General features: G+C 33.0%; 1 protein-coding gene across 1 annotated transcript in view; it reads right to left on the bottom strand.

Moving 5' to 3' along the window:
• The window catches only part of LOC145258203 (uncharacterized), a 49,526-nt gene extending 25,674 nt beyond the window's left edge, over positions 1-23,852 (bottom strand). The window contains exon 1 of the mRNA XM_080116176.1: positions 23,658-23,852. The gene's annotated coding sequence lies outside the window, so the exon portion shown is untranslated. The remainder of the gene's footprint in view (positions 1-23,657) is intronic.
• Between the last annotated feature and the right edge of the window lie 1,200 nt (positions 23,853-25,052).

The following is a 25,052-nucleotide window of genomic DNA, read 5'->3' as shown; positions in this document are numbered from 1 at the left end:
ACAATGAAAACAAATTATGGCATAAATATTTAGCTTTTTTATCTTTGTCTTTCCTTAAATTGTAGATCTTGAAGAGTATTATTTAAAACTAGCAAACGAAGATATTGGCAGGGAGCAATAATTCCAAAGTTGAAAGTTACGGACAATATTTTCCTTATTGTATAACAATTTTTTTTAAAGTTGTAATTCTTAACATGCTTATACAGAGCAGTGTCAAAGCTCCAATTATCACTTTTGGTAACAATAAGTAAATACAAGCATTAACTAAATTTTTTAGGGAAAATGTAAAGATCAACAATTTAAACAGAATGAAATAAGATTGTGTGTATAGGTGATAAAAATGGTCATATATATATATATATATATATATATATATACATACATACACACTAATTAAAAAAAAAAACTTGAAAGAAAGGGGTGGAGGTAGACTCAACTGATTGATCTCTTAAATAAGGATTCAAAATGTGTTTATATATATATATATATATATATATATATATATATATATATTAAATAGTGTATTTCACCATCTGAAAAAAGGTTGTTTTGGAATATTTTCAAATGACAATTTTTGAAATTGTCTGGATATACATGAAACAATTGTAACGAATATGAAAATACACAACATGATGCTCTCATTTTGATTTTTATTGTCATGCTTTTGTGAAATTATATATATATATATATATATATATATATATATATATAAATCTGAACGTCTGTGTGTCTGGTCATGAATAGGCTCCTATATGGTTGACTATTATAGAAAACTGATCACATATACTGATAGATCTATCGAGACACAGGAATGGGTATGTTTGATCTGGCATAATGATGATTCATTAAAATCGTGGGGGTCTGCGTACGTGCCTGGTCCACAAAGTATAGAAATAAAAAAAATTTTAAATTAAAAAAACCAAAAAACCGTTTACAAGTGTTTTTGATATAGATGTACATAATACTTTGATAAATATGTTTTAACTTAAATAGGGATGGTATAATAAAATTGTGGGGTCTGCGTTCGCGCCAGGCCTCTATAGAATGAAATTAGCCACAAACTTTAATAAAGACTTTTCATATCTGTATGCGTAAGTATACTTTGATAATTATGTTTCAGTTTGAAGAAATATGGTATAATAAAATTATGGGGTGTTCGTTCATGCCTGACCGTTATAGAATGGAAATATGTCACAAAGTTTAACAAGGTGTTTTAATATAGATCCACAGAATATTGTGATAAGTGTTTCAGTGTGAACAGGTATGGTATAATAAATTATGGGGTTTATCTATTTTATTTTTACTTTCATCATATTTTGCTTTGGTTTTGATACCCCAAATTCGAAGCTATCTCTTTACAACCCTTCCTTTTCATAACCTATCATACTTTCATAAATCAGAGTCCATTTTCTGTAGGCTGTTTTTGAACCCAGTCAATGACGGGTACTTTTGCTAGTATATATATATATATATATATATATATATATATATATATATATATATATATTGGAGTATGTGTGAGTGTATGTAGTCTGCATACAAAGAAGGTTAAATGGTAGTTATATTCTTTCTAATTTAAAAACATTTTGAATGGTTAGAATCTGTTTTCAATTTAACACTTTTTTGTTACTAAGCTCATCTTGGCAAAATTGAGTTGGTGATTTCTGGTCACTTTGTATGCCCCCCCCCCCATACACACCAAAAAAAATGGCGTTAATTCCTCTTGGCAGTGATAAGGAGACTCTAATCATCTGAAAACCTTAATTTTTATTAAGACTAATATATCTAATTTAGTAAATTTTCTTTCTTCTTTCTGTTTCTCCTCTCTGAAATAGAGAGAGAGAGAGAGAGAGAGAGAGAGAGAGAGAGAGAGAGAGAGATAAATCAATTTCCTTTCTTTTTTCTCCCCTCTCTCTCTCTTCACTCTAGCAAATCATTTCCTTGTAATAAAGAATGCCAGGTTACTTGTGAAGCTTATGTCATTAACCTGTGAGGAACACCTTGGTTAATCTTTATGAAAATTAGTTTTTTGGGGGTTTTTTGTTACCTACTGGTCTTTCCAAGCTAATGCTGGGAAAATATGTGAAAATTTACCAGCAAGGTTAGTTGACTTCGCCCAGGATCCATAATATCGCCACACATTTCCTAAATTTGAGTGCCCTGTTCAAAATGTTGGAGAAACTTGTCCATTAATACAGGTGGTGGTACTCAGTTAAATTTGAAAAGAAAACTATTCCAGCCACTGCAGCTACAAATTGGATACAATTCTTTCTAAAAAAAAAATTAAATGTAAAAATCAATGGTTTAACAATTTTTTAAATTATGACATCAAGAACGTTTTGGGGGTTAAAATCAATATAGAATTTCATAGTAATAGGGGAAAAAAGTTGTTTTAAACCTTTTTTTTGCCAGGAGAATACAACACCACTTCCAGTCCAGTAAGACTTCATTTTATTAGAATCTTAATTTTTCTAATATATTTACACATTTCAAGCATGTTTTTCTTCATATTACATGAGTAATACTAAACAGATTATAACTTTCAATGGTTTCTCATCTAATAATGTTTAAATGTGTGTGTGTGTGTGTGTATATATATATATATATATATATATATATATTAGCAAAAGTACCAGTCATTGACTGGGTTCAAAAACAGCCTACAGAAAATGGACTCTGATTTATGAAAGTATGATAGGTTATGAAAAGGAAGGGTTGTAAAGAGATAGCTTCGAATTTGGGGTATCAAAACCAAAGCAAAATATGATGAAAGTAAAAATAAAATAGATAAACCCCATAATTTATTATACCATACCTGTTAACACTGAAACACTTATCACAATATTCTGTGGATCTATATTAAAACACCTTGTTAAACTTTGTGACATATTTCCATTCTATGGCGGTCAGACACGAACGAACACCCTATAATTTTATTATACCATATTTCTTCAAACTGAAACATAATTATCAAAGTATACTTATGCATACAGATATGAAAAGTCTTTATTAAAGTTTGTGGCTAATTTCATTCTATAGAGGCCTGGCGCGAACGCAGACCCCACAATTTTATTATACCATCCCTATTTAAGTTAAAACATACTTATCAAAGTATTATTATGTACATCTATATCAAAAACACTTGTAAACGGTTTTTTGTTTTTTTTTAATTAAAATTTTTTTTATTTCTATACTTTGTGGACCAGGCGTGTACGCAGACCCCCACGATTTTAATGAATCATCATTATGCCAGATCAAACATACCCATTCCTGTGTCTTGATACATCTATCAGTATATGTGATTAGTTTTCTATAATAGTCAACCATATAGGAGCCTATTCATGACCAGACACACAGACGTTCAGCTTTATATTATATAACCAAATAATAATTTTTTTTTATAACAAAACAATTATCAATAATATGTTAATGATTGTTTTTTTGCTTTTTTCATGTTTTTAAAAGCGATTCAGTTTTTAACAAAAATCTTCAAACCAAACCTTTTCAGTGACAAAGGTTTTCAGCTGAATGGCGACCTTTGGCGAGAAGAAACCACTAGTACGATCAGCAACCAGACACCCAACCTCCGAAATGTCCTGGACAAAGTAGTTTTAGTGCCTCCGAAAATTGTTGATGTGAGAATTGTGTTGCCACAGTGACTTAGGGTCTGCATGTTTTTGTACACCTTAGAGCTAAATCTGATGGCATATGCATGGTTTCAGCATCCAGTGAATGCCTGAATATATTTAAAAGGTCAGAGACTAGACAATGTTGCGTTTGTGATTCCAAAATTGGATGTCATATTTAAATTATAATCCACCATAACTGTGGACAATAGTGTGTGGGAAGTAAAGATTACAAATGGAATTCTTCTCTAAAAATTGAACAGTAACATTAAGATTTGCAAAATATTTATTTAATGATATGAGTATTCATTGCTTAATCAATAGAATCATCAAAAAAATTCTAAATGATAAAATATTTTTAAAAGGTTGTGAAGTCCTTGGAGATAGGAGGGGGTCATATACTCTTAACTCAGTGCAAGAGAGGGGAAGCTTTTACATAACTATACATTAATAAACTGATCAAGTCTTAAGACTTTAAATTACAATCTAAAAACAGTTTACATGACAGTAATCTGAAGATTACTTTCAAAAAGATTTTTAAAAATTTTTTTTAAAAATGAGTATAATTTTATCCTTTGCCTTTCACTGCTAACAAGAAAAAGGAAAGATTCTACTCTTTTATGCTATTATACATCAACGTCTTAAGATTTTTAAAAAAATATATATATTTGAAATTAATGTGGGATTAACTATTATATAAATCTAATGTAAACTGACCACTCACTTTCTGACCTGAAAGAATTATTGACCACATAGCACATGACAGAACGAGTAGCCATTTTTTTTTGTAGTTGCAAAATGGCCGACATTTTAAAATTGAAATTCTTTTTCTATTGCCAATATCAATGAAAACGATGGTTTTGTCCTGATTATACTTTTCTCTCCCTACACAAAAACAAACTGTATCTACAACACAGGCCATTCTTTCTAGTGTAACACTTGTAGAAATGTGCGACGTCACTTTTGGCTGCCATGACAAAGCACAGTTATTAAACATAAAAAATATTTTTTATTTAAATGGTTACTCGTTTTGTTAATGTTGTGTGATCATTTTACGTTAAGTTTAGTGAAACAACTATAAAAAATTTTCTTTTTATGGTATAATTGCAGGGCGACACTTTGTTTGACCACCACCTATCATAATCAAGGAGGTATCTCGTGACTCAAATTAACCAATCAAAACTATTAAAAAAAAATAAATAAAAATGGTGATCATTTCTATAAATCTCCTTTAAATATTTGCTGACACTATAATAATTGGTATTCTTTTTATACTATTTTATTCAGCAGCGTTTTCTCAATAACAATAAGAATTTAAAGTACAAAAATAAAGAAAAATTTGCACATAATCAAAGCGTTATATTTTTAAATAAAATAAAATTTTATGTTTTAATGAACAGCTACAATATTGCAACACTATCTTGAAAATAGGTTGAAGGAAATAACTCCACAAACTTGCAGAATTTTAGAAGGCCATTCTTAACATGGTACATTGGAAAAACTAAAATTTGCTTTAAATAGAATTAATGTTAAAATGTTGTATTTGTTCTGATACTATACTTAATCCTTTTTCTTCTTGATTGGTGAAAGAAAAATATTTGGGGATTGATTTTTTTTTTAAATATGTCCTTTTAAACACTTAATTGTTATGTTGAAAATAGTAATATATCCAAAAAATTATGAAAATTCATTGAGTTCAAAATTATTTATAAGTAATTTTTATGAAAAATTGGGAAAATTGCATTTTTTGTAGATTTTTAAAGTAGACAGTGAAGATTTCAGAAACAGGGAACATAACTCAGAAAGCATATTTTAGATTACATCATAATGGTGTCCATCATGTGTAGCCTGTATCGAAAGACATTTTTTTCATTTTTTTTTTTTACTAAAAACACAATAATAGTTGTTCTACTTGATGTAGCTCTCCAGTCTCATTCATTGTAATCTGATCTGTCAATATGCATACATAAAGTAAAGTAAAAAAAAAAAAAAAAAAAAAAAAAAATGTTCTTGAAGTTATAGATGTACATTTGTGTATGCGTAGAAGTTAAGCTGATTTATGCCTGGCAAGTTCCAATTTTTTTCAATTTTGATTCCTTCGCAGCTATTTTTACTGGCTAAAAACCAAATCATATTCGTTCAACAGATCCAAATCCCCTATGTATAAAGTCTCAAGTCTATAAACCAAAAATTAACACTTCTCTTTGTCTAGAGAAAGAGTAAAAACAATTAGTTTTTTTCTTGAGTAAAATCCTGTTTATTTTATAAACAATTGTAGTAGTAGTAGTAATAGTTTGCTTAGCTTACCTTCTGCAAATATGTGTGATTATACTTTAAATATCTACAATTGGCTAAGAAAAATAATTTTTCTTGCTTATGTACTTACAGACAATCATTATAGATGCAAGTATGGGCAAATGCTTTTCCAAACTGATATGCTATTTGATATGTTGCACACAAATGTATCTCAGTCATGTACAAGTTATCTACCCTTGTCATGATTTCTGATTTGTCCGACAGGTGGCATTCTCTACTTCCTGTTTTGTTTTCTTTACCCAACTTCCGTTATATACCTATCTCTCTTCCATTCGAACTGTCCATATTAACGCACGCACATTACACACAATTCTCGACACGGCGCTATCCCTTTCAAGGTAAGGATGAATACACGTGTTTATATTAACAAACTCTCGTGTACACCCACACACACAACGAACATTCTAACTTCATACACGCATACACAATGAACTCATGAGCACAACGAACACTTCCAACTTCATGCATGATCGTTCATATACATACACACACGTGTTGTCTTGTACACAATGTATTGTCCATAACTTCTGTGTAAATAAATATTGCTTGTATATATGTAACTGTTTTAACATACTCTCTTTTAACGGGTTTGCTTTTGATGTCCCTTCTTTAAATGTACTTAAAACACACAAAATGCATATCTCAATAATGTAATAGCCTCTTTGAAATATTGACCACGTTCTCTACAGATTGGTAACCCCTGATCTCCACAAAAGGTAGCATCAGGGAAGTCAGTAGTAGCACCAGGAGGGTCAAGGAGCTGGAATCTTACATATTGCAGTTATGTTACTATAGATTTTGTGCTGGTTTTTATACATACCCATAATGTTTTTTACTTCTTAAGCAATTCTGACAAAACGATTGATTTGGTTTTGCAAGGTGCCCCAATTTGGATATGTCTGGTATTGTGTTCATCTTTATTGTTTTCATTACATGTGTGGTCTAAAATGTAATTAAATAAATTGATTATGTGGTGAAAGGAATAAAGTAACTTACACAAACAGATGTGCCTCTCTCTTGTCGGATGGTGGAATGAAGGAGGGAAAGAGAAAGAAAAAAAATCTTCATTTGTAGAAGGCTTGGTTATATACATGTGGCATTGATTTGCATATGAAAACAGAAACCGTTATGAGAAGGACAAGTTGAAAGCACAACAGCAGTTCTTGTTTCGACAGCAGTGAGAGAGAATGGACGGTGGAAAGTTTCAGTTGAATTTAGTTGTGGGAAAGCAGGAGAATATTTTTCTTCATTTAATTTTCCTTTTATCTTCCATTTCATATGGATATATGTTATTGAACGCTGAATGTTTGCAAAATTGGGGATAAAGACTTTGAAGCAAATTTCGATGGAGAGAAATAGACAGTAAGATGGAAATGGAAGGGAGAGCCTGTATTGTCACAGAATAGAGTGCAGTATTATAAGAATTTCCTGGAAAGTGAGAAAAATTTAGAATTTAAGAAAGCGGTGGAAAGATGGATATTGGACGGAATTCTTTTACCATGGAAGAGAGAAAGAAAAGGTGTGTTACATTTGATGGCAGTGTTTCAGGCTACAAAAGGGAAAGTTAGGCTAGTGTTAGACTTTCATGAGTTGAACCGTTCTGTAGCGTGTCATACAGGGAGGATTCAGACTTAATGTTGCAGCGAAGATTATAGCAGCCATTTTAAAAACGGTTTTCAGACAAAGGAAGCAAAACAAAAGAGGCCACAGGTTCATACATTGATGATATAATGGTTGCTCTAATGAAGATTTTGACAAAAGAAGTTGTGCAACACTTGAAAGAATTTGGGCTAGCAGTTAAATCGCCAGCAGCACTGGGCCTTAAGCTTATGGAAAATAGGATGTTCAGGAGAGGCAACGAGATCCCAGAAATGAGAGGAAAAATTAGTAGGCGGGAGTTATTTTCTATCTGTGGGAGATTGTTGGGGCACTATCCATTTACTGGATGGCTGCGATTGGCATGCAGTTATGTGAAAAGAAGAGCAAGTGGAGTAGACTGGGAGGGCAAAGTTGATTGCAAAATCATCAGGGTGATGCAGGAGATTCTAGCTGAGGTAAAGAAAGAGGACCCTGTTGTTGGAGATGGGCACATACCTGAAACGAGCATAGGAGTGGTGTGGTGTGATGCAAGCACTATTGCAACAGGCGTGATTGTGGAGATTGGTGGCATGGAAGATGCAACATGGTTGGGGAAAAATAATGATTATAATCATTAATGTGGCTGAATTAAATGCTGTACTAAAGGACATCAATTTAACTATAAAATGAGGACTAAGAGATATCAAAATAAGAACCGATTCAGCCACTGTACTTAGTTGGGTAACTCTACAGTGGAGAAGAGTGAGAGAATACGAACAAAAGGTGCTGGAGGAAATGATTGTAAAGCAGAGATTAGTGTTGCTTAGAGAGTTAATATCTGAATTTTAACTGCAAATAAAAGCAGTGTTTGTGTCTTCAAAGAAAAACAAGGCAGATGTATTAACACAGATAAAAAAACAGTGGTAGTTGAGAAAGAAGAGACCCCAATTGTTACAGGGAAAGACTGTCCCCTTCCCATGTAAATAAGAAGAGTATTAGACAGGTGAAAATGAGATTAGGATAAGCCAAGACTCAAACCTTGTAAGCAAGGTTAAGAAATGGAATGCTAGATTTTAGTCTATTGTTAAATTCTATTAGAATAGTTAGATATTGTTTATATCGCAAAAAGAATTGATTGTTCATTCTTTTAGAAAACTGAATATTAAAAATGTCAGCTAAAGAATGAACAATACAAATTAAAAATATATTGTTAAAAAATAGGTTAGAATTATATGTTGAGAATTCTTTTGTTGTTAAAAGTGTGTTTGGAAAAACATGCGTAGCCACGTGAATTGGTCACGTTTGGGAAACACACTTCTGACGTCATAGACGAAGGGGGGACTCTCAATATAGGAGCTAGAGTTAGTCAGATCAGGGGAATCAGCAGAAGAGTAGAGTCGAGAGCAGCTGAGTTGGGTTGAGTTGGAGTCAGTCCTTTCGAAGCGAAAGGAAGAACATTAAACTATGTAGATCCCAAATTTGAATTCCTGACGTCATCAGCATTCAACCGGTTCAATGAATATAGACTCATCATTGTGTTTTTGTAACTGTTGTCATGTGTCATCTTTCAACACAGAAAAGGTAATTTTTATTATCATTATCTATAATGAACATTGTGTAGCCCTTCGAGGATTATGTATCTCCCTCTCCTACTCTGTGTTAAGAACTTGTATACATCCCCAATCAGTATATATATGTAGTTCCAAGAATCCCCATAACTGTAATATGTATAAATGTCTCACGCTCTCCCTCATCATTGTTAAATATGTCCCCGTTATCTCTCCTAATATGTACCCCTATGCAACACAATATGCTGTTTTGGAATTGGTGAACTGGAAGAGTTGCATGGCATGCACCACATGGGAATGGAAAGAACATCATATTTGGTGTGTAAAGTTGATCCCCATATAAAACAGGAATAAATTCAGAAGGTAGTTAAGAACTGTGTTCAGTGTCAATAGATCGATCCTGCCCCAAATATACATAATCCTGGGAAAATTGGAGTTTCGAAGAATTGGACAAGATTAGCTATTGACATACCACACTATCGTGGAGAAGCATAGTTGTGAATAATTGACTGTGGACGAAGTAGACTGGAGATATGGAGAGAGTTACATGTGGAATCTGTGTCTGCAATTGCGACCAAATGAGAAAAGCTGATGCTTGCACAAGATCCAGTGAGGGAGGTGATAATAGATAATGGCACTGCTTTTCGCTCAGAAATCTTCCAGACTATGTTAAAAAAAAAAAAAAAAAAAAAAAAAAAAAAAAAAAAATGGAAGATAAAAAGTTATTACAGAGCAGCCTATAGACCTAGAGGAAATGGAATAGTGAAGCGACATCATCGGACAGTGAAAGCAATAGCTGAGAGAGGCAGGATATCACCTGAAGAAGCCAGATTCTAGTACAACATGGTTGGACAGAGAGGACACAGTACCACACAGATCAATTTTTAATTATAAATGGAGGCACCAAAAAGATATCTTTCCAGAAATTGATAAGCAAGGACCAGTCAGAATCCAGAAGGTGGAATGAGGGAGGGAAAGAGAAAGACAAAGATCTTTATGTGTAAAAGGCTTTATTATATACTGTGGCATTGATTTGCATAAGAGGACAGAAACTGTTATGAAAAGGATGAGTTGAAAGCACAACGTCAGTTCTTGTTTCGACAACAGAGAGAGAATGGATGACGGAAAGTTTCAGTTGAATTTAGTTGTGGGAAAGCAGGAGTTTGAACAAATATTTTTTCTCCATTTAATTTTTTTTTCTTTTCCATTTCATATGGATACATTATATAGAACGTTGGTTTTCTTTCTGGACATATTTACCTGGTAGAAGAAAACCAGCAGTGTGAATACACAAAACACCAATGTACTTAATAACAACATGTTTAACTAAAACTGAAAGACCAGTTTCTGATATGAAGCATAACTTGACAGGATGATTTCGATACTCATTTAAATCAAATATAAAATTTAATATTAAAAAATATTTGTGGCTATAAAGGAATCACGGTTTATTTTGTTGTGAACACCTGAATTACCACACACGTTGTAACTACATAAATTGGAGGTGTTTGTCTTTTGTAAAGTTAGGTTAGGTTAGGTTAGGTTAGGTTGGGTTTTACAGCATATCAACCTTTTTTTTTTGGTTATTTAATGCCGAGGTCTGTCATATTTTTTTTTTTGTTAGATATTTTAACTTATTCAGTCAGCCTTTTTGAGTCATTAGGTGGTGGAGTTTTTTTTGTTTTTTTTTCTTTTTTTTTTGTGGGGGTGAAGTTGGATCAGGTAAAATTATATTCTTTTGTATAAATTGGCTTTTTTAGGAATGTTAGTATTTTGTTAGGATTGACTTTTTTAAATAGTTCTTTCAAATTGTTAACGTTGTAATAGTTCTGCCGGATATGCTCGAGGTCGCCACAATCCAAAAGAAAGTGTTTTACAGTAAAGGGTTCTTGGCATGCCACACATTCTGGAGGGTCTTCTTTTTTTAGCAGAAAGGAGTGCGTTATGTGTGCATGTCCTATGCGAATGCGATTTCCTGAAATTTGGTAAACATTTCTCTATTGTGGGTTTGATTTTGAAAAGTTTGTTGTTTTGACAATTATTCCATTTTTCTTGCCATTTCTTCATAATGAATCTATGTATTAGTTGTTTGTAGTCAGAGTGTGGAATTTTTAAATCGTTTACATCAAGATTTACTGCAGTTTTTGCAGCTCTGTCAGCTTTTTCATTGCCTTGGATTCCAAAATGACTGGGTATCCAGCAGAATTTGATATTTTTATTTTGTGAGAGAGTATATATTTTTTGTTATAGATTAATGAGTAGCAGGTTATTTAAATTTTGGTTCTTTAGAGATTTGAGTACTGATAGGGAGTCTGAAAAAATTATAAATTTGTTGTAGGTGAGGTCAGTAATGAGGTCTAGTGCCACGTCTATAGTTGTGGCTTCAGCACTAAAAATTGAAGCATAGTCTGGTAGTCGCTTCTGCAAGGTAGTGCTATTGGATATTATTCCGCATCCAGTTCTGTTGCCGTCCTTAGAATCATCTGTATAGATATGCTGATGATTTGGGTATTTTTCCTGAATGTTAAATAGTTTTTCTTGATAGTTCAGTAGATGAGTTTGATTTTTTGGGAGCTTGTTTAGTTCAAAGATAATTTCAGGTTGTTTTAGTAGCCAGGGTGGGAGGTTTAGTTGGTTGACATCATGGATGTTCCTGATTGTGATACCTGCATCTTCCACTAATGGTTTCATATGAAGACCAAAAGGTTTTATAGCTTTTACCTTTTGGTCAAATAGGTTTTGGTAGTTGGGATTGAAGACTGGATTTGATGGTTGTGATTTTTTCCTATCGTAGAGATTGTAATCTAGTGCGTTTGCAATACAATCGTAGGCAGGATTGTCTGGGCAAGAGAGAATTTTGGTTAAGTACTGTAAAGCTAATTTGTTGCGCCGAATTGATAATGGCAGTTCGTTGGATTCTGTATAGAGACTATCGGTGGGAGAAGTTCGGAAGGCTCCCAGTACAAGCCTAAGGCCCTGATGTTGAACAGTGTCTAATATCTTTATATATGATTTTCTGGTGGTGCCATAAATGAAGCTGCCATAATCTAGTTTGGAGCATACTAGTGATCTATATAGTCTCAGTAGGGTTTGTCTGTCCGCTCCCCAGTCTGTGTGGGCAATGACTCGCATTAGCTGAAGAGTTTTGTTGCATTTATTCTTTAAGTGTTTAATATGAGGGATGAATGTGAGTCTTTTGTCTAATATTAACCCTAAGAATTTATGTTCGTCGACAACAGGAATCTGGGTATCATCTAGTTAAGAGAGGATCTGGGTGCAGTTTTCTAAGCTGACAAAAGTGCACGCATTTAGTCTTATCAGTGGAAAATTTAAATCCGTTTTCGGTTGTCCATTTTTTTAATTTGTCGATGCATGGTTGGAGTTGACGCTCAATTATATGGATATGCCTTGAGCTATATGCAATTAAAAAATCATCTACATATAATGAGCAATCCACACCTTGGTTTATGCATTTAACGATATTGTTAATCTTTAGATTAAACAAGGTTACAGACAAAATACTTCCCTGTGGTACTCCCGTTTCCTGTTAATATCAGCGAGGCATGTTCCTACACGGACATTAAATAATCTATTGTTGATAAAGTTGTTGATAAAGATGGGTAGTCTTCCTTTCAGTCCGGCTTCTTTGAGATCTTTCATGATACCATACCGCCATGTCGTATCGTAAGCTTTTACCAGATCAAAGAATATCGCAGTCATATGCTTTTTTTGTATAAATGCATTTCTGATAAAGGTTTCCAGTCGTATTAAGTGGTCTGTAGTGCTCCGTTGTTTTCGGAAACCGCATTGAAGGTTGGTTAATATTTTATTTGTTCCAAGAAACCACATTAGTCTGGTGTTTATCATTTTCTCCATCGTCTTGCACACACACAGCTTGTTAGAGCTTTGGGGCGATAATTAGAGGGGTCAGATGCATCCTTCCTTGGTTTTGGTATGGAAGGACTGTGGCTTGTTTCCATATAGCTGGAAGGTTGCCATTGGTTCAGATGTCATTAAGAATGGAAAGTTGTTGATAAAGATGGGTAGTCTTCCTTTCAGTCCGGCTTCTTTGAGATCTTTCCATACCGCCATGTGGTATCGTAAGCTTTTTCAAGATCAAAGAATATAGCAGTCATACGCTTTTTTCGTATAAATGCATTTCTGATAAAGGTTTCCAGTCATATTAATTGATCCAGATGTCATTAAGAATGGAAAGTAAGTACTTTAATGGTTGATTTGGTAGTTGGTTCAGGAATTCATATGTTATCTCATCTGGTCCTTTAGTCGTGTTATTGGCTTTTTTTAAAATGAATCTTTTAGTTTTTGAATGGTAAAAAGTTTATTATAAACTTCTTCATTATTACTTTTAAAGTGTAGGTTGTTTTTTTCTGATTCATGTTTAATAGTCTGGAATTTTTTATTGTAATTTTTGTATGATGAATTATTTGCAATAGTGTCTGCAAGCATGTTGGCTATGTCCTTTTTTTCGGTTATTCTTTTATTGTTTATACAGAGGTGGTTGAGACGGGAACTGGTGTTTTTTCCTGAGATTTTCCGTATCATTTTCCGTCTTTGGTATTATTGTTGATTTTGGACACAAAGTTTTTCCATGATTCACATTTGGCTTCTTTTATTGTTCGCCGTGCTTTAGCTCTGCATATTTTGAAGTTGTTTAAATTCTGATTAGTTGGTCGGTTGTTGAATTTTCTTAATGCAGCACGTCGTAGCCTGATAGCCTTTTTGCAATCATCATTAAACCAGGGCCGATTATACTTGGTTGATACCTTTGTTTTCGATATGCATTCCTCAGCTATTGAGATGATGGTATCTGTAAAGTGAGTGATTGGGTCTTTCACATGTTTTCCAGGTAAGAGTTTGTGTTCGCATAATGATTTGAATTTATTTCAGTTACCTTTTTTAAGGTTCCAACGAGGAATTTTTGAGTTTGTTTCAGGACCAAAGTGTTCTAATATTATTGGGAAGTGGTCGCTCCCACAAGTGTCCTTGTGCACTGACCAGTTGTAATCCATAAAGATACTAGGATCACTTATAGAGAGATCAATTGCCGAGTATGAGTTTGTAGCAGAGTGAATAAAGGTTTTTTTTTGTTATTATATATGCATAGGTTGTTGTTGTTGTTGATAATATTTTCTATAATGATTCCTTTTCTGTCTGTGTCTAACATTATGATTGTTAAAGTCACCTAATAATATGAATGGCAAGGAAGTTGGTTGATAAGTTTTTCTATCTCTGTTTCATCTATAGAGTCATTTGGGGGTAGATAGATGGAGCAGATTGTGACTGTTCTATGTAGGGTGGTTGTAGTAGCAATTGCCTATAAATTAGTTTGTAGATTTATTTGGCTTTGTGCTGTGTTTTTGTTGATGAGAATGGATGTTCCTCCAGAAGCTCTATTTGGATTATTTGTTGTGTGGTTATATTCAGTGAAGTTACGGAGATTGATAGTTTCAGATGGTTTTAAAAAGTCTCTTGTACGCATATTATAGTAGGGCAGAGATTGGATATTAGTAGAAGTAATTCATTCTTGTTGGCTTTTATACCTCTGCAATTCTATTGGATTATTTTGTTAGCCATAGTTTAGTTTTATGTTTTTGATTTCCTTTTATTTTATTAAGAATAACAGTGGTTGTTTTCTATTTGATTATGGTGGTTCGGAGGCTCTGTCATCTGTTTCCATTATTTCCAAGGATTTAAATTTGTTCTGATCTGTAGTTCTGGTTTTTGACGTGGAGCGAGATCTGTCTTTTTTGGGTTTTTCATTTATTTTCTGTTTGGTTGGTGTGAGATTTGATTTTTTTTCTTTGCAGAGGGTACTAGGTGATTGTTCTTTTGGTTTTGGGATGCTTTCAGTTTGTATGGGTTTTTTTGTTAGAGGATTGTGTTTGATTTTTGGGATCTGGTGAGATTTTATTTTCAACTGTTTGGTAGTTATTTTCAAGTACAGTTTGAGTTGACGGCAGTTGCTGTAAGGTGGCCCTCAATGCCTCAACTAGTTCTTGAAGTGATTTTATGAGGGTAGAGATTTCCTTAAGTTCAATGTTTTCTATTATTTTTAATTGATTTTGGTTGCACCTGCATATCATCTAGTTGGTTCTGTTGTGGTGGCTGTTTCACAGTTTGGGCATTTTATATTTTCTTAGCATTCTGTTTCCTGGTTTTCCTGGTGCAGTATTCTTTGAAGTGGCCAAATTTTTGGCAGTTTAAGTGGTCTGGGGATATATGTTTCTACTTTAATGTTAATATATCCAATCTGGAGTTCAATTGGTGGGGTGGGAGTATTGAAAGTTAATATGTATGTGCTGGTGTTTATTGTTTGTTCGTTTTAGTATCTATAACTTTTTATTTTTTTAGGTTTGTTTTTATTTCTTCTAGAGAGCAGGTGTTTAATTCTGGACATCTGATGACTCTCTTTGAGGTGTTGAGGGTTTTGTGAGGGTAGGCTTTGATGTTTATATCATGGAACTTTGTCCATGTTAAAATTTCTTCGGCACTACTTTTAGTAGATACTTGTATGAGTAAAGTTCCATTTTTTAATTTGTTTTGTGTTCAGATTTTTGTTGATAATTTTTTCGATTATGAATGGGGACATTTTAGTTATTTGTGTGTTATCTTGCGATTCCAAGATTATATACTCCAGAAAGTTTGTGTTTTCATCTTCATCACTTTCTGGATGGGGTCTTTTAATTTTTTTTGGAAGCCATAGAATATTTTTTGTTTTTTTTTCATCATCCTTGCTCCTCACCCTCATCGGAGACCTAAATTAGGAGATGGTTGGGGGGGGGGGGCCCATTTGCCCAAGCATCTCAGGGATACAATGATGATATACTCAGTGAGTATAGCTGCTTATGACGATTTTTTTCATTTCCTCGGACCCAGCAAGGTATAGAAAGGGTTAGTTGTCAATAGCATCAGTTTTCACCATCTGATTGGTCCTTGCCATCGCCTTTTAATGATAGTATGTGTGTGTGTGTGTGTGTTTTTTTTTATAAGTGCAATGTGTTTGTATTTCTCTTTTTGTGGCAGTTTACTATTATTAGGGACTGTCATGACTAGCCGGTTGATCGGGTCGAGCCTGCCCGACCGCCCGTCTAGCCGAAGCAAAGGCCAAAGTGGAGTGTTGCTAACTCACTGCCACTTGGTTCCGAGGTCATGAGGTGCTCAGCCACCAGGATCCCGTTCTAAGGCATTACGGGTCACCACCTACGGCCAACAGGTAGCCCCATTGAGGGACTTTTACTCTCTGCAAGGGGGCAGTCGGTGTATTCTGATACTCCACCGACAGGGTCTGGGAGTGGGGGGGGGAATAAAATAAGGGAGAGAGAGAGAGAGAGGGAGAGGGGCTGTTGTTTTTGTTTTTGGAGAACAAAATTAAATTTTACAAAAAAGATCAGAAAACAAAAAACGTCAATGTAGGTGCATTTCGTCTCAGGAAGCCAAAGGACTGCCTGATCTGGTAGCACCAACTTATGTAAAGAAGTCCATAAGAAACCATAAGAAAATATATTGTTTTAAGTAAAAGAAATTTCAACTGAAAAGATCAATTTCCTGTGAGTTGAAACATGGCAGACGTTGAATGTGTTAGTTTAAGAAAGTGGTGTTGGTGGAAAAAATGCATGAAAAAAATGTTTGGTTATTTTTCTATAATTGCTGAATTTACAGCTTGAAAGACATATCTTCAGATTTTATTGTAACTTGCACCATAGATGGGCATTATAAAAACTAAGAAATCCTGAAAATTTGAGCATGTAATTCCAAGTGGTTTTTGATTTAGAGCATTTTCGCTTTTGCATAAATCACACGAGACGCTGTCTGAGTGACATTTTAATAATTACATTTTCTTGAATATTTTCAGTTTGGAACACCCCTAACAAGACATATCGCCACTTAGACATAAGGGGATAGTAATTGAGACCATGCTTAGGGAAGGTTAACAAGATGTTGGTTTATGTTACATTTAAATTTCTGCACAGTCAGGGAAGCAAGTAGCAGAAAGGGAATTCCAAAGTCTAGCTGTTCAAATAGAAAGCTTTCTGGCATGGCATTTAGGGACCTAAACAGTGAAGGGGGTATGATTTTGTTACTAAGCAGGTTTGTTGGGAATATGTATGTTAAGGGAACACAAGTGCAATGAGTTCATCAGAGCACATTCCATTAAAATACTTGTAAAACAGGCACAGGGATGCACCATTGCGACGATGGGACAGAGGTTGGAGCTTAGTTGGCAAAGTGGGACCTTTTTTGAACTCAATCCAAGAGGGAGAGACTAGTGGTAGATGCACCAGCCCAGATGTGGCAACAATTCTCCATGCATGGGCAAATGGTGGCTTTGTAGAGGTACAGGATACTCTCAGGTGTGAGTAGTCTTCTAGCACGATAGAGGGAACCCACCTTTGCAGCAGTCTTTGTAATGTCCTCAATTTGTTCCAATTCATATTGCCTGTGAATGTTAGGCCAGAGAGTTTGAAGGAAGAATTCTCAGGTAGGGTGTTACTAGTCATGGATACCAGTGGTTGGTTGGTTCAGTCTTTGTGTCTATTCAAAGTTACACTTTCTTTACAAGGTTCAGAAACACTAAATAAAAGAAGCAACTAGCTTGAGTATGTGAGATTAAGTTGGGGAGAACATTTAGATTTATATAAATACATTCTTTCCTTGGCTGTAATGATAATGCTTTGCTGGTTAGTAATGATACAAGTTCCCTGAACTTGCTCCATCTTGCAGTTACATGAACACTTTCTCTCGTATCACCAAGGTAAAACTTTTGAACTTAAACAGCTTATTTATCCAGATATACTTCTTCCATATAAGAGTTCTCATCAATCGACATTGTCTTACACTTCTTGCAGAGAATCTGGTTAGCCTCTCTGAACCTACTAGCAATTCTACAGTATTTCTTGTGTACCCAGTGCTTACAAGTGTTGCCTAGGTGTTGGACAATGCCAGAAAATATTGGAGCCAGGCAAAAACCGGGTAAATTAGATTGGTGATAACATCAATCCTACATTCCAATCAAAGAATCAAGATCATGAAATAATAAGAGAAAACATTTTAACTGGATTGGAATTACTAAAAGTATTTCAAATTGAAGGTTAAAATAAATAAACAATTATATTCCGATCAAGGAATGTGGGGTGATGTAAATATAAGTCAAAACAAAGACCGAGTCAGACAGAAGAGAGAGAAGATTTGACAGTTCCGCCATTGTCACCACACACCAGCACACACTGACTTGAACTTTCTTGCTTGTCAGGTTTCACTGTAACGTAAATAAAACTTTGATTTAATTAGTAGTTATTTAACATTTAAAAATCACGGTCATCAGAGTGTATATACTATGGCAGACATTTTGTAAAAGTGCGAACTATAAACATATAGATAAAAATATTACACAAGTATCACAAAAATTGACTTGCACCCAAACTTAGCATGAAGACTTTCAAACACCATAACCACTGATCATCACTTTGGTCTTCATAACATTCACTTTTACACCTTTACTTTCCATAACATTCTTCCAAGTCTTAAACAAGCACACAGCATCTCTTCAGGATGAAGCTTCTAAATTACAAATGAAAAGCAACAGATTAATGACAATAACAAATTTTCAACACTTAATTAATCCACAATGAAAAATCATTCCATCTGATTAAAAAAAAATAGGTTGTTTTTCCATTTAGTGGGCAAAATATAAAATTTTAAGTTAATTTTCACTAAAAAAAATTTCTAAGTTGAAAACGTGAAGAAAAATTTTTTTTCCTTAAATTTAATTTTACAAAGTATGCTTTTTATACTATTTTATTAAGCAGAGTTTCTTCAACGATAAATACAATTCATATCGACTTTATTTAACATCAGAAACGGATTAACAATAAAAGAGATATAGATTCATATTTTTTCCTTTTCGAATAAGTTAACATTTTTTTTTTAACTTTCAAATGACAAGTGTAAATATGCCTCTCTCTTGGTGCGTGTGAAAAATAAGCCCCTTAGAAAAAAAAAAAAAAAAAAAAAAAAAAAAAAGAAGAAGCAGATTGTTCTTTCTTTTCTCTCTCTCGTTTCTCTATCCTATCTCTGAATAAATATTTACAATTTTGGGCTAACTTTCCATGTTTAAAATGACTGTCCGACTTATTTTGAAAAATATTTCATAAAATGAGATTCCTATTCTATATTTGATAAGTCCTAATTCATTTCATCACAGGTCGAATAATGGATGACATTATACCTTATGATATCATAAAGGATCTACCAAGTATCTTCAGCCAAGTGATGACATGATCCTTATATATTGGCTATAACAGAAGCGTATAACCAAGTTAAAGCTACATAGGATGAGTGAAACAATGACAGATGCATTATCTTTGAGAGTAAATTGACCGCATCATCCCTCATCTCTTGGCCAACATTCACATCTGGAAATTTCAATGTTGCATAGCTAGTCCACTTAAACAAGGCAGATAATAAAAGGGAGGTTTTGTCATAATTACTTCCTAGTTTATGATCTAACACAGATTCTTGACAAACTGATGCTGATGAAGAATTTGAAAGTCTTCTAGATCTTTTTCTAACAACTTTCCCTGAACTACTGTGCTCATTTAGTGTTCTATCTCTGCTATGATGTTCTGATCACTCAATCATCTCAATTAAGATCAAAACAAAGTGCAAAAAGACGTCCTTCTTAGACACTGTATTAATACTCAATGGCAGTTGGACAACCTCAGATAGTTCTATAGCAGCACTAGTGACACGGTTTGAGATTTTTACTATATTTGGTTTGTAAACTGTGCTAACTGGTGCTAGCAGTCAACTTCTGTTCTGGCTTGCCCAATCAGACACCATCTTTCAGGCGAGCTGAGCATGTGACAAAGTTCATATAAAGACTAAACGCACGTCGTCCTCTTTCTCAGTCAGTACAAACTCACAAGTCTATTTTTGTTTCTATCTCCCAGTGCTAACAAACACTTCTCTCTTGGGGCACAATAGAACAGAAGATAATTATTAAAGTTGTTTTTAAATGTTAGAATGGACATTTGTCGTCGCTTATTCTACACTTACCAACTTTATCAATCATCTTTGTTAGTAAGAATTTTGAAAAGAAAGTTAGTTGTAGAACAAATCTTTATGTACAGATGGAGATGAAAAGTTAGGCAGTTCTGCAGGAGAAAAGAGTTCAGATGTATGTTGGAGTTAGGATTTGCCAATAGCCATTCTTTGATTGATGGATTCTTTGTCTCCTCATCTTAGTCAATCCTTAGGCCAAAGGTTCTGTTGCGCCCAAAGAGATAAGCGTGTTTGTTAGCACTGAGAGCCATAAAAGAAAGAGTTGTTGTCAATACAACTTACTGACCAAGAAAGAGAAATTTGCTTGTGTTTAACCTTTATATGAACTTTGTCACATGCTCAGTTTGGCCGTGAGATGTTGTCTGATTGGATAAGCCAAAAGAGAAGTTGACTACTAGCACCAATCAGCATGGAGTTTACAAACCAAATGTATTCAAAATCTGAAATTGATGTGGCGCTGCTGCTATAGTTTAAAAATGTGTCATCTATCGCATCTGACTTAACTAATTGATTAACCATTGGAATATACAGCTTCATATCCTCCAACAAATTCCAATAGAAACCAAACAGCCAGCCATCGGACCTTTCAGAATGTGCCATTGTCACTGCAAAGAAACTATTATTTCAATTGTTTTCAACAAAATAGACGTTCTGAAAGCCGCCTTTAGGATCACAAACAACCATGCACTAAAAGGTTATAGAAAACTTCAAGATTCATATGTCTGATCCGTTAAGTCTAAAAGTCGCTGAACAGAGGCTTGGTTCCCACGAGTTTTGGTGAATAACAAAAAGGATGCTGAACAGACATATCATCTCTATCTCAATGGACAGGAGATGATTTCATCAGCATCAGACAAAGCCAAACTCCTGGCTAAGTGTAACAGTGTTACACTGTAACACTATTCCACATCCAGGCAACTCCAAGTTGCTTGCTAGCAATTATGGTGAATCACTTGGTCAAAAAGTTCCATATGCGCAGAGATACGATATGGTGTTTTTCTTCTGAAGATAAAAAGATAAATTTCTTGGCAATACTTTGGAGTGACAATTGCAACCCCAAATCTCAACCAGGAAAGAATTTAAAAACAAAAGTTTCTTGTCATTTTGATAATAAAAGAATAATGAACGCATGTCAATGAAAGGAATACCAAAGAACTGATAATGTATCTTTGTTAAGAAAAAGAAATAAAAAAAATGGAAGAGCTTTGGACATGGGAGAGAGAGAGAGAGGAAAAGGGGATTGAGAGAGAGAGAGAGAAGGATTTTGGAAGAATAGAGGAGGAAATGCTAATCTCAGAAAGGTGGGTGGGGCAGAACGAAGGTTTTCATAAATAACAATTATTTTAGCAGATACAGATTTGTTTGTTGGCCTTGACGTGTCACACGTCAACTTTTAGGCTGGTAGTCCAAAAAGTTGAATCCTTCCCCGAAAGAGCAAAGTGTAAACAAAGACTTTTCCTTATGACCAACCAAGTAGACAGACAATCATAAGCCTTGTTTGGAACTTTGCAATGAAAATCGAATTATGTTGAAATCCTGCATCCGAAACATTGTTGTTCTTAAATCCGAGAGAAAACCCTGAATTAACCTTTTTGCACGACTGTATCTAAAATTATTTCATGTAATAATTATTTTCGTGGCGGACCTGAACAAGAGTATCTCCCTATATTAGTACCCAATCAATAATAATCCACTTAAAAAATTGCAAACAGCCGAAAGCCGTTCTTAACGTGGGAGGTTGGGGATGTTTATTCCGAAAGCTGTTCTTGGGGTGGGAGATGATTCTCGTTCAGGTTTGCCATTTTCGTTTATAAGAAAATGATCTCTGATGTTTTTATTAATTATCGATTGCTGTGGTTTGATATTAACATAGTTGATTTCAGATTTATCCTAAACCCGATGCTGCCGGCGACACCAGAGAGCCCCTACAAAGGAAGAGAACCACAGCGTCTGACAATGAACTGCCAACCAAAAAGGTATTATCACATAGACTTAAGAGTTGTGCATGTTTTGTGTGCTCTGATCAGAACAGTGGTTTCAAGTGACGAGTGTCTGGTTACATTTTGAAGGGTCCAGGTCCATTAGACGAAAATAAAAGTGTAGCCACTGAGACAGGGTTAGCACTCCCATCTACCCGTTTGCCGTTGGCATGGCCCGCCTCTGACTTGGTTACAGAATAACTTTGCACTTACTCCACCCTTTGCGATCAGAGCCGCTTATCTTCTGAATATTTGAATACTGGTAAACATCAATCAGAAAGTGACTTTCCAAGGCATTCATCGTCAAGCACAAAAAGCAGCTGATGTAAATGTAAACAAAGATGAACAAAATTTTAACGATATATTTTTTTTATTTCAATAAATAACCGTTAATAGTAAATAAGAATTATGTAAATTACATGAAGACAAGAAACACACGAGAAGATCAGAATTTTATTAAAAATCAGAAAAAGTTACATTAAACTTTTTTAAAAGTGATTCTGCATCTATGTTACCGTGTTATTATTTTTATAGTATTTTCAAGTTAAATTCAATTTTTACAATATTTTTGTTTATTGAATTGTTAGGTGAAAGTACAAAATAGTTGAATGGGGTTTTAAATATTATTGTTTTAGCGAGATAGATGCCCAAGTACCAAAAAAATTAATACAACGACAATTTCAAGTATATTACAATTACAGACAGTTTTTAATAGTTAAATTTTTTAATATAATTTAGTATCTTGGCAATCTATTCCTGGCAATTAATTTGATCCCGGTCCGAAATCGCAAATCAGTTTTGTATTTTTTTATTTCCTAACAAGTGCGTGTAAATATTTTCTTATTAATTATTTAAATTATATACAAAATTTGATACAGCTTAAATAATGTGTGCGTATATATATATATATATACATATATATTATATATATATATATACACACACACACACAAAATGACATTACGTCAATCATATTCAAAATTTTTTTTTTTACCGCGCTTGCCGCAAAAATCATTTAGCTTCACTCAACAAAATGAAATTAGAAAAACAAAACGAGAAAATATACGTGTGTGTGTGTGTATATATATATATATATATATACACGAAAAGTTATTTGTCTACGTGTATCAAATGGTACAAAAGAAAGAAAATTTTTAAATAAAACTTGAAACCAACGAAATTAAATTGAAATTAATTCGTAACATGGTGCTCGAATTTAATCTCGACATAACCACATCTGCCCGTCATTTTTTCTCAGATGAACAGAGGCTGTGCACCTTCAAATTTCCACCTAAAATATCACGGATTTTATTTAAAAAAATAAAATTATTTAAAAATAAACCGAATTCTAAAAAACATAAATTAAATGATCGTGAAATATTGAAGCGAAAACGAGCACTTTTCAGTCAGTGCCCCTTCTGCCCCTTACTGTATTTTTAATTAAAATCGAGAAATAGATTAAAATTCAAATAATAGAAGACATTTTTTTTTTTTTTTTTACAACTTACCTTCGATTTTTTGCAATGTAGACTCAATTTTAAAAAGATTTTTAAGAATATTTTTAATAAAATTTTTAAACAAGAAAAAAAATGCGAAGAAATTTATTCTCTGCGAGAACTATTAGTTTTAACGTCCTTCTCTCCTGTTTTACTTCCGGTAAAATGTGGTCCTCTCTTATTTATTTCCGGAAAATGGAACTTCTCACCGCTACCTCCTTTCAAATCATCTTAAACATTTTCATTTATTTATTTATTTTTTTTTTATTTACTTATTTATTTTTTTTTTTTTAATATCTTTCATCTTTTTTACACTTTATTTTTTGCTTCGATTTTATTCCGTTCGCTTGCAATAAATAAATAAAAAAATAAAATAAATGCATTTTTACACTTAAAATAAAATAAAAAAAAGTATTTCCATTTTTATTTAAGTAATTTTTTAAAGATTTAAACCAATAGAAATCCTCAAATCTAAAAACGCAGATTAAATTTTCAATAATAATATTTAAAAATTTTAATTAATTAATATTTTAAAATTTTAATTAATTAATAATATTTAATCTTTATATATATATATATATATATATATATATATATATATATATATATATATATATATATATATATATATATATATATTCTTTGCACTTAAAAATGTAATATTAAATTTACTTAATTTTATTTATTGCGATTTTATGTAATATGAATATTAAAAAAAAAATGGAATTAGAGGGTTTTAAAAAAATCAAGCATCATAATAAAATATTTTTTATTTTATTTTCTGGCTAAAACAAGATTGAATAAAACCTGAAAATAAACGTATTTCATTAAATATAAACCCTTTTTTATTTATTTAATTTTTTTAAAGAGCACCAAGTAAAAATAGATTTTTAGAGGGAGCCAAAAATAAAGTTTATATTTAAACAAATAAATAAATAGATAAAATAAAATAAAAAAAAAAATGCTTTAGTACGTAACTTTTTTCCTACTCTGCACAAAATAAGTATAAAAAATTTAGTTCGATTCTATTTTTAGTTTCAAGTTGATTCCTTATTGACCTTTTAAATAAACAATTATTTTAAATAGAATTTTAGTTTTAAAAAGTTATTTACAATACCATATTTCGGTATGTTATTTATTTATTTATTTATTTATTTATTTACTTTTTATTTATTTATTTTTCAGACGTCATTATACTCAGCATCGACGACCTTTATAATTGCAACAGAACACCGATCTGATTATTTTGGGGAGCATTTGAGAGGGAATAAATAAATAGATAAATAAAAATAATTGAATAGCACAAAATTAAAAAAAAAATTAATTATAGGGCAAAAAGTGGAACAAAACAAAAATTAAAATTTTAAATAATATTTTTTTTATTTTTTCGTATTTACTTAATATTCT

This window comes from Euprymna scolopes, chromosome 1, assembly GCF_053919585.1.
Source record: "Euprymna scolopes isolate OS-2025 chromosome 1, ASM5391958v1, whole genome shotgun sequence".
Taxonomy (NCBI): domain Eukaryota; kingdom Metazoa; phylum Mollusca; class Cephalopoda; order Sepiida; family Sepiolidae; genus Euprymna; species Euprymna scolopes.
This window is presented reverse-complemented; position numbering and strand designations above follow the sequence as displayed.